Here is a 9314-nt window from a genome sequence, read left to right on the forward strand (position 1 = left end):
ATAATGGGCAAATGTTGCACAATCAAAGGTGTGGAAAGTGTCACGCCCTGACCTTAGAGAGCCTTTTTATTTCTCTATTTGGTTAGGTCGGGGTGTGATTTGGGTGGGCATTCTAGTTTTCCTATTTATTTGTTTTTTTCTGGTATGGTTCCCAATCAGAGGCAGCTGTCTATCGTTGTCTCTGATTGGGGATCATACGTAGGCAGCCTTTTTTTCCCCTTTAGTTTGTGGAATCTTGATATTGTATAGGTGCTGTGTAGCCTACAGAACTTTACGTTCGTTTTGTATTTTTGTTGTTTTTCCGTGGTCATTTTAAAATAAAGTAAGATGTTCTCCTACCACGCTGCATCTTGGTCTAATTCATCCAATGAACATAACAGAAGATCCCACCACAAGAGGACCAAGCAGCGTGGCCAGGAGGAGCAGGGATCCTGGGCCCGGGAGAAAAGTGAATGGAGGACATCATGGACATGGGAGGATGTGATGGCAGGGGACAAGACCCTGCCATGGAAGCAGGTGGAGGCAGCGAAGGAGGACCAATGGCGACTCCGAAGTTCGCGACCACAAAGGAAGCCCGAGAGGCAACCCCAAAAAATGTTTGGGAGGAGGCACGCGGGTTGGTAGGCGAAGCCGAGGGGCAAGTTTGAGGGAGAAGAGGAGTATTGGGATAGACTGAGTGAGGAGTATTGTGAGATAGTTGAAGGGAGTGATGAGGTAGAGTGGATGGTTTGGTGTCTGGAGCAAGACAGTCGCCGTGAGGAGCGTGGGACCAGTCAGGCCTTCCACCCAGGACAACAGAATGGGTCCCAGCCTGCGACCCAAAACAACGACGTCGTAAAAGAGGCAAACGAAGCGGTCTTCTGGTCAGGCTCCGGAGACGGGCACATCGCGCACCACTCCCTAGCATACTACTCGCCAATGTCCAGTCTCTTGACAACAAGGTTGAGGAAATTCGAGCAAGGGTAGCATTCCAGAGAGACATCAGAGACTGTAACGTTTTTTGCTTCACGGAAACATGGCTCACTCGAGAGACGCTAACGGAATCGGTGCAGCCAGCTGGTTTCTTCACGCATCGCACCGACAGAAACAAACATCTTTCTGGTAAGAAGAGGGGCGGGGGCGTATGCCTTATGATTAACGAGACGTGGTGTGATCACAACAACATACAGGAACTCAAGTCCTTCTGTTCACCTGACTTAGAATTCCTCACAATCAAATGCCGACCGCATTATCTACCAAGGAAATTCTCTTCGATTATAATCACAGCCGTATATATTCCCCCCGTGTGATCACACCACGTCTCGTTAATGGCCCTGATCAAACTTTATTTGACTCTTTGCAAACTGGAAACCACATATCCTGAGGCTGCATTCATTGTAGCTGGGGATTTTAACAAGGCTAATCTGAAAACAAGACTCCCTAAATTGTATCAGCATATCGGTTGCGCAACCAGGGCTGGTAAAACGTTGGATCATTGCTATTCTAACTTCCGTGACGAATATAAGGCCCTCCCCCGCCCTCCTTTCGGAAAAGCTGACCACAACTCCATTTTGTTGCTCCTTGCCTACAAACAGAAACTAAAACAAGAAGCTCCCACGCTCAGGTCTGTTCAACGCTGGTCCGACCAATCTGAGACTGCTTCAGTCACGGGGACTGGGATATGTTCCGCATTGCTTCCAACAACAACATTGACGAATGTGCTGATTCGGTGAGCGAGTTCCTTAGAAGGTGCATTGACGATGTCGTTCCCATAGCAACGATTAAAACATTCCCAAACCAGAAACCGTGGATTGACGGCAGCATTCACGTGAAACTGAAAGCGCGAACCACTGATTTTAACCAGGGAAAGGTGACCGGAAACATAACCGAATACAAACAGTGTAGCTATTCCCTCCGCGAGGCAATCAAACAAGCTAAGCGTCAGAAAAGAGACAAAGTAGAGTCACAATTCAACGGCTCAGACACAAGAGGTATGTGGCAGGGTCTACAGTCAATCATGGATTACAAAAAGAAAACCAGCCCCGTCACGGACCAGGATGTCTTGCTCCCAGGCAGACAAAATTACTTTTTTGCCCGCTTTGAGGATAATACAGTGCCACTGACACGGCCCGCAACCAAAACCTGCGGACTCTCCTTCACTGCAGCCGACATGAGTAAAACATTTAAACGTGTTAACCCTCGCAGGGCTGCAGGCCCAGACGGCATCCCCAGCCACGTCCTCAGAGCATGCGCTGACCAGCTGGCTAGTGTGTTTACGGACATATTCAATCAATCCTTATCCCAGTCTGCTGTTCCCACATGCTTCAAGAGGGCCACCATTGTCCCTGTTCCCAAGAAAACTAAGGTAACTGAGCTAAATGACTACCGCCCCGTAGCACTCACTTCCGTCATCATGAAGTGCTTCGAGAGACTAGTCAAGGACCATATCACCTCCACCCTACCTGACACCCTAGACCCACTCCAATTTGCTTACTGCCCAAATAGGTCCACAGACAATGCAATCTCAACCACACTGCACACTGCCCTAACCCATCTGGACAAGAGGAATACCTATGTGAGAATGCTGTTCATCGACTACAGCTCAGCATTTAACACCATAGTACCCTCCAAACTCGTCATCAAGCTCGAGACCCTGGGTCTCGACCCCGCCCTGTGCAACTGGGTACTGGACTTCCTGACGGGCCACCCACAGGTGGTGAGGGTAGGTAACAACATCTCCACCCCGCTGATCCTCAACACTGGGGCCCCACAAGGGTGCGTTCTGAGCCCTCTCCTGTACTCCCTGTTCACCCACGACTGAGTGGCCATGCACGCCTCCAACTCAATCATCAAGTTTGCGGACGACACTACAGTGGTAGGCTTGATTACCAACAACAACAAGACGGCCTACAGGGAGGAGGTGAGGGCCCTCGGAGTGTGGTGTCAGGAAAATAACCTCACACTCAACGTCAACAAAACAAAAGAGATGATTGTGGACTTTAGGAAACAGCAGAGGGAGCACCCCCCTATCCATTGATGGGACAGTAGTGGAGAGGGTAGTAAGTTTTCATTTCCTCAGCGTACACATCACGGACAAACTGAATTGGTCCACCCACACAGACAACATCGTGAAGAAGGCGCAGTAGCGCCTCTTCAACCTCAGGAGGCTGAAGAAATTCACTTCTACAGATGCACAAACGAGTGCATCCTGTCGGGCTGTATCACCGCCTGGTACGGCAACTGCTCCGCCCACAACCGTAAGGCTCTCCAGAGGGTAGTGAGGTCTGTACAACGCATCACCGGGGGCAAACTACCTGCCCTCCAGTACACCTACACCACCCGATGTCACAGGAAGGCCATAAAGATCATCAAGGACAACAACCACCCGAGCCACTGCCTGTTCACCCCACTATCATCCAGAAGGCGAGGTCAGTACAGGTGCATCAAAGCAGGGACCGAGAGACTGAAAAACAGCTTCTATCTCAAGGCCATCAGACTGTTAAACAGCCATCGCTAACATTGAGTGGCTGCTGCCAACACACTGACTCAAGCCACTTTAATAATGGGTATTGATGGAAATTGATGTAAAATATACCACTAGCCACTTTAAACAGTGCTACTTAATATAATGTTTACATACCCTACATTACTCATATCATATGTACAATGGGGCAAAAAAGTATTTAGTCAGCCACCAATTGTGCAAGTTCTCCTACTTAAAAAGATGAGAGAGGCCTGTCATTTTCATCATAGGTACACTTCAACTATGACAGACAAAATGAGAACAAAAATCCAGAAAATCACATTGTAGGATTTTTCTGAGTCTGGCAGCGCAACAAATCCAATGGCGAAATTGAAAGTGCTCCGCACACGCCAGCAAAAAGGTTCCTCCAGGTACCCTTCGCTACATTGAAAAATGAAAGGTTACTACAAGAACCCCTCAACCAACCAAAGGTACATTGACTGCAATGGTTCTTCAGGGAAATCCAGGGTTCATTGAGAATGTCCAGGGTTCCCTGAGTCACCCCTAATTCTAAGTGTAAGGTGCAAAAAAGTGAACTATAACCTCTATTCAGCCAAACAGCGTAACATAAATGATAGGATTATGTATTATGTGTCTTAAATATGCATTTTGCTCATTTGGTCATTGGAGTCACAGTAGGATGTGGATGTACTTGATCTTGTCAGTCTTGATCTCGTGGCCACTCGAGACCACATAACTGTGGTCTTGTTCTCATCAGGGTCAAACTCAATGTTCCCAACTTGAGGAGGGCTACGAGTTATGAATGCAACAATGTTATGATCAACAAGTAGTTTACTTAAGGATTAATCAATTCCCTCTTTTCTCACAGTAGCAATTAATTATGTATATTTTTTTAAGAGAATGAATTAGGGGTGACTTGGGGAACCCTCCCTCTTGAAGAGGTAATATAAATGCAAGCACACTCATCTGTCATCAAGCCAGTTAGGGAAACCACTGTGAAAGGCAAGTACAAAAGGTATAGAGAGATAAATGTAGTATTGAAATTCTGTGAAATGCAGTATGATTTTAATTTGTTTTGTATTGCTAATGAAGTTAATGAAATAACGTTATTTCAGGTCAACTAAAGTCATTATGGCAATCTACCTGTGATTTGTTTAATTTCTTTTAAACAATGCTATGATTGAAACATGCTAATCTTTTTTATTTCAGCATCAAACATCAACATTGAAATTGAGGGAGATATGGACAACATATCATCGATAATAATGTTCACATTTTCAGGGCTGGATGAATCTTGGACAAATAGATTAATAATATTTGTTTTTACCCTCCTGGGATTTATTTTGACAATTGTTCTTAATTTGACCTTGATTGTGATTATAATTTTACACAGAACTCTCCATGAGCCCATGTATATTTTCTTGTGTAACTTGTGCATTAACGGGCTGTATGGATCCACTGGTTTCTACCCTGCATTCTTGTATACACTGACAGGATCAAATATGATCTCACTCAGTAATTGTGTTCTCCAGATATTTGTGATCATGACATATTCCTTATGTGAATTTACTAATTTAACTGTGATGGCTCTTGACAGGTTCCCTGGCAATATGTAGACCTCTGCATTATCAAACTGTCATGACAAGAGTAACCATCTGCAAGTTGCTCATTTTCATTTGGCTGTTTCCCTGTGGTACAACAGGAGTGTCCATTTCAATAATGCTCAGGTATCCTCTTTGTGTATCACACATAGACCGACTCTTTTGTCAAAACTGGGCATTGATAGAAAGACTTGCTTGCCAAGAGGACATTGTTAAACATATTGTCAATGGGTCTTTCTTTGTGTGGTTTAATTTACTGGTAGCATTTCTTATTTTCTCATATGTCAAAATTATTGTTGCTTGTTGGCATTCCCAAAAAAATCAACACAAATTTATGTCTACTTGTTTGCCTCATTTTATAGCCATTGTCAACTTTATTATTTTAACAATATTTGATGCTATGGACTCTCTGTTTGGATCCAGGGATGGTCCAAAGGTATTAGGAAAGCTCATGTCGGTTGCTATTATTGTCATCCCTCCATTTATCAACCCCATTATATATGGTGTCAAACTAACTCCTATCAGGACACAGATAAAAAAACTTTTTCAGCAGATACAGAGTTAAATACTTGTAGTGTTATATTGATCATTAAACATGAATTGGTTATTGCTTATTAGTTCTATTCTTTGTTTTCTGTTTCTCCCTCACACCATTAGTTAAGCTGTTAAAACAATAGAATCAGAGCTAAAATAACACCGCCAAAAAACATGGATTGAAATGAGTAATGGAGTGAACTTAGTTGAGCTATTCTACCTCTAATCTGAAGTATTCTTGTAAAGAGTCAGCTTGTACAGCACTGCAAATTTAATAACAAATTTAAATGGTACATTCTGGATGCATATTTAGTAGGGGAATTTGTTTTATTCAATAATACATTTTGCTCTGTTTCCACTTACTGTGTAAGGAACACAGGATCTATTTATCAGCCCATGTAAAAAGAAAACTGAGTTGATAAAAACAAAAGCTAGATGCTAAGACATGCTGGTTGCTAAGTGAACCTTTATTTAACTAGACAAGTCAGTTAAGAACAAATTCTTATTTACAATGACGGCCTACCCGGCCAAACCCGAACGACTCAAACCCAAGAGAAAACCTCAAACCATAAGAACAGCTCAAGAAGCAGAACTAGTACAATGCGGCCCTAGTAGTCCTACCTTCCATACAGGCATGTCTTTACAAACCTTAACTATGTGATCCATCAGAAGGCAGCGAACATTTATGGAGGTTTACTGTAATGTGATAATGTTATGCATTATGCAAATTTCAGCGATGCAAAAAAACCTCACCTACAGTATGTAGAAGTTTGAAGGTCTCTCACTGCCATTGAAAAACATGGCCTAAAAGGGCAGACAGCAGAGGTCAAAGACTTATGAGACTATATATGTTCTGCAAATATAGAATAAGTATATTTGATATAAACAACATACATTGAAGATACGTGTGATTTCAGGCTAACATTGCTGCCTCTCACAGAGAGAAAAACATTCCCTGGAAATTGTTAACATATGGACTAAAGCATTTTTTAGATCAGGTGAAAACAATTTTTGCTCTCGAGCTCCTGTCCTGTGATGCTACTGCATCATGAGTAGCCTACTCTTTACAGGGAAGCAGTTTTACTAAATGTGATTAGGAACAGTATGTCTATTCAGACATCACATAATTCCATCCTGAGCTTTTCTCACAGTGACCATAGCGTTCCTTATTAAAGTCACTCCTCCCTCAAGACCAACATACAAAACAGGCCACGACTAAAGTTCAGTTCTGTGTTAAAGACGGAGTAGTAACATAATCCTCTTCAGCAGCTAGAATGTCTTGTCAACGTGTGCTCTTCCTGGTGCTCCTGGTTTTCCTATCACTTAATAGTAAGTCTGGATTTAATTTGTGTTTACATGCCTAATGAAAATAGCACTTCTAAATTAAATGGTGATATGAATGCATTGGCATTCAATAGTTACATCTAAGTTGCTTGTAATACAGTATATGCAATATGTTTTTCTTAAGTTTATTGTTTTATTGATTCCAATTTGTACTCCTTTTGGTTCTAACTATAGTTGTGCAGAATGAGGCTGCATCATTTCCCTTCTCTTGCCCCACCCTGAGTGGAGTCTGTCGAAAAGTTTGCCTACCAACAGAGATGTTCTTTGGACCACTTGGCTGTGGAAAGGGATTCTTGTAAGTTTATATTTCAACAGTTCCACATCAAGTAAATGTACTACATAATGGGACACACTTTCCTTTGGAATAAGTGGATTTACTAATCCATTATTTTATTTTCAGGTGCTGTGTTTCTCATTTCTTATGACAACTGAGTAGTTCCTAGATCAGTTCTGATCATTAACACATGGGACATATGTGAATAAAGACATCACCTCCATCACAGTTTATGGTATTTTCTTCTTATGTCCCTCCACCTGATATTGGGATTCTGTGGACTGCCTTCCATGACTTAGCTGTGTATCTAACTACCTGTATATTTATTTGTTGCACTTTTCCATTTGTAACACCTTCAACTGCAGGGGTTAATGTAATCAAATTGGCAGTACTGAGTAAAAAAGAAAAAAAAGTTTGGCTGCATCCTGCCCACAAATGCAATTGTATTTGTAACATGTGCCGAATACAACGTGTACACCTTACCGTGAAATGCTTACATACAACCCTTAACCAACAATGCAGACATAAAGTTAAGAAAATATTTACTAAATAGAGTAAAAGTTAAAAAAAATATAATAAGTAAGATAAGAAAATTACATAACAATAACATGGCTATATACAGGACCAGGTTTATGCTCACTCTTTGGTGTGGTAGCCTTTCTGGGCTTTTGTTACTGCAAGATTTTTTTTTCAGTGTCTCTTGTACAACGTTCCTGCAGGATTTTTGCCTTTTTGCTCTTTGGTGCAATAAATAAATAAATAAAAACAATAAACTTAAAGACGTCCTCCGGAGATTATTGAACATTTCCTGTTAAGCGATATCCCAAGTATAAATACATCAGTGTACACACATTAAAGAGTAAAAACATATGTTTTGCACAAATTTGTGTTTTTTAGACTGCAAACTTCAAGGAGTAGGGCATTCAAGGAGTTGGTCTGATGGTGCCCGCTGATGTCATCGGCCTCCCCCCTTACTTGAGGAGCAAACCTCCCCCCACTTGTGCCATAATGTCATGAGGCAACTGGACCACCTATTGAGATGTGCCTCTTATTAAGTAAATCAGGTCATAAATTAGGTGAAAAAGAGACTGGAGTAGGACTTTAAACTCCTGGTGCCTCGAATCCCTTCTTCCACTCCACCAACACCTTCCAGTTGCCAGTGCCATGTGTTTAAAGGTTGAAGCCCTAGGTCTCTTACTTACAGGTTTTCACGGCCCCTTTAGGATTGAATCCCTATGTAGCTGATGATAGCCTACTGCTGGTCTGGAGGCTGCTACAGCTTATTACATGTGTCCAGCGCTGGGGTGTGGTTCAAGTACCTAATGCAGAGGGGCTGTCCATTAGCCAGTTAGATAGCATTTAGGGTTCATGACCCTAAACCAGCGAGCTAATTCCCCACCCTTACACTTGCAACATTATTCACCTGTCTAAATTCCCCCAGTGGTTCTGATGTGCGTGAACTTGCAAGATAGTTAAGCCTTTACCTTTAGCGAGGCCTAGGCATAGGCTACAACATGACATTTTATCAAAATACTTGCCAGCAATGACCTCATATTCTACCTCAAGTCAACTCATGCATGGGCTGACCCTTGAATCAAATCAAATTGTATTTGTCACATGCGCTGAATGCGTCTATACAATAGACATTACAGTGAAATGCTTACTTACAAGCCTTAAACCAAAAATGCAGTTTTAAGAAAATAAAAGTGTAAATAAACTGAGGTAAAAAAAAATACAAAAATAATATTAATAATAATTAAGGAGCATCAATAAAATAACAGTAGGTAAGCTATGTACAGGGAGTACCGGGTCAGAGTCAATGTGCGGGGGCACAGGTTAGTCAAGGTAATTGAGGTAATATGTACATGTAGGTAGAGGTAAAGTGATTATGAATGGGCAATAAACACAGTACACATGCACCAAATGCAGAAAAATACATTTGCAACACACACACAGTAAAACTGGGCCTGAGCGTCCAGCTTTCTCCCTGGACCTCCAGGTCTCCACACTTACCTTCCCTTAGAGCCCTGCATGGGCATTAATTTGAATCCATACCCATGCCCGCGACATTCTGGTCCTACCCTACCCAGGCCCAGAT

General features: G+C 42.3%; 1 long non-coding RNA gene and 1 pseudogene across 1 annotated transcript; both read left to right on the forward strand.

Moving 5' to 3' along the window:
• Positions 1-4704: 4704 nt before the first annotated feature.
• On the forward strand, positions 4705-5629 carry LOC139422444 (olfactory receptor 4E2-like; annotated as a pseudogene).
• A 1216-nt stretch (positions 5630-6845) lies between these two features.
• Positions 6846-7439, forward strand: LOC139421979 (uncharacterized). Its single transcript, XR_011635692.1, has 3 exons — positions 6846-6927; positions 7117-7237; positions 7343-7439. It is a non-coding gene; the product is annotated as an uncharacterized lncRNA (long non-coding RNA).
• Positions 7440-9314: the final 1875 nt, after the last annotated feature.

The sequence above is a fragment of the Oncorhynchus clarkii genome, chromosome 12, assembly GCF_045791955.1.
Source record: "Oncorhynchus clarkii lewisi isolate Uvic-CL-2024 chromosome 12, UVic_Ocla_1.0, whole genome shotgun sequence".
Taxonomy (NCBI): domain Eukaryota; kingdom Metazoa; phylum Chordata; class Actinopteri; order Salmoniformes; family Salmonidae; genus Oncorhynchus; species Oncorhynchus clarkii.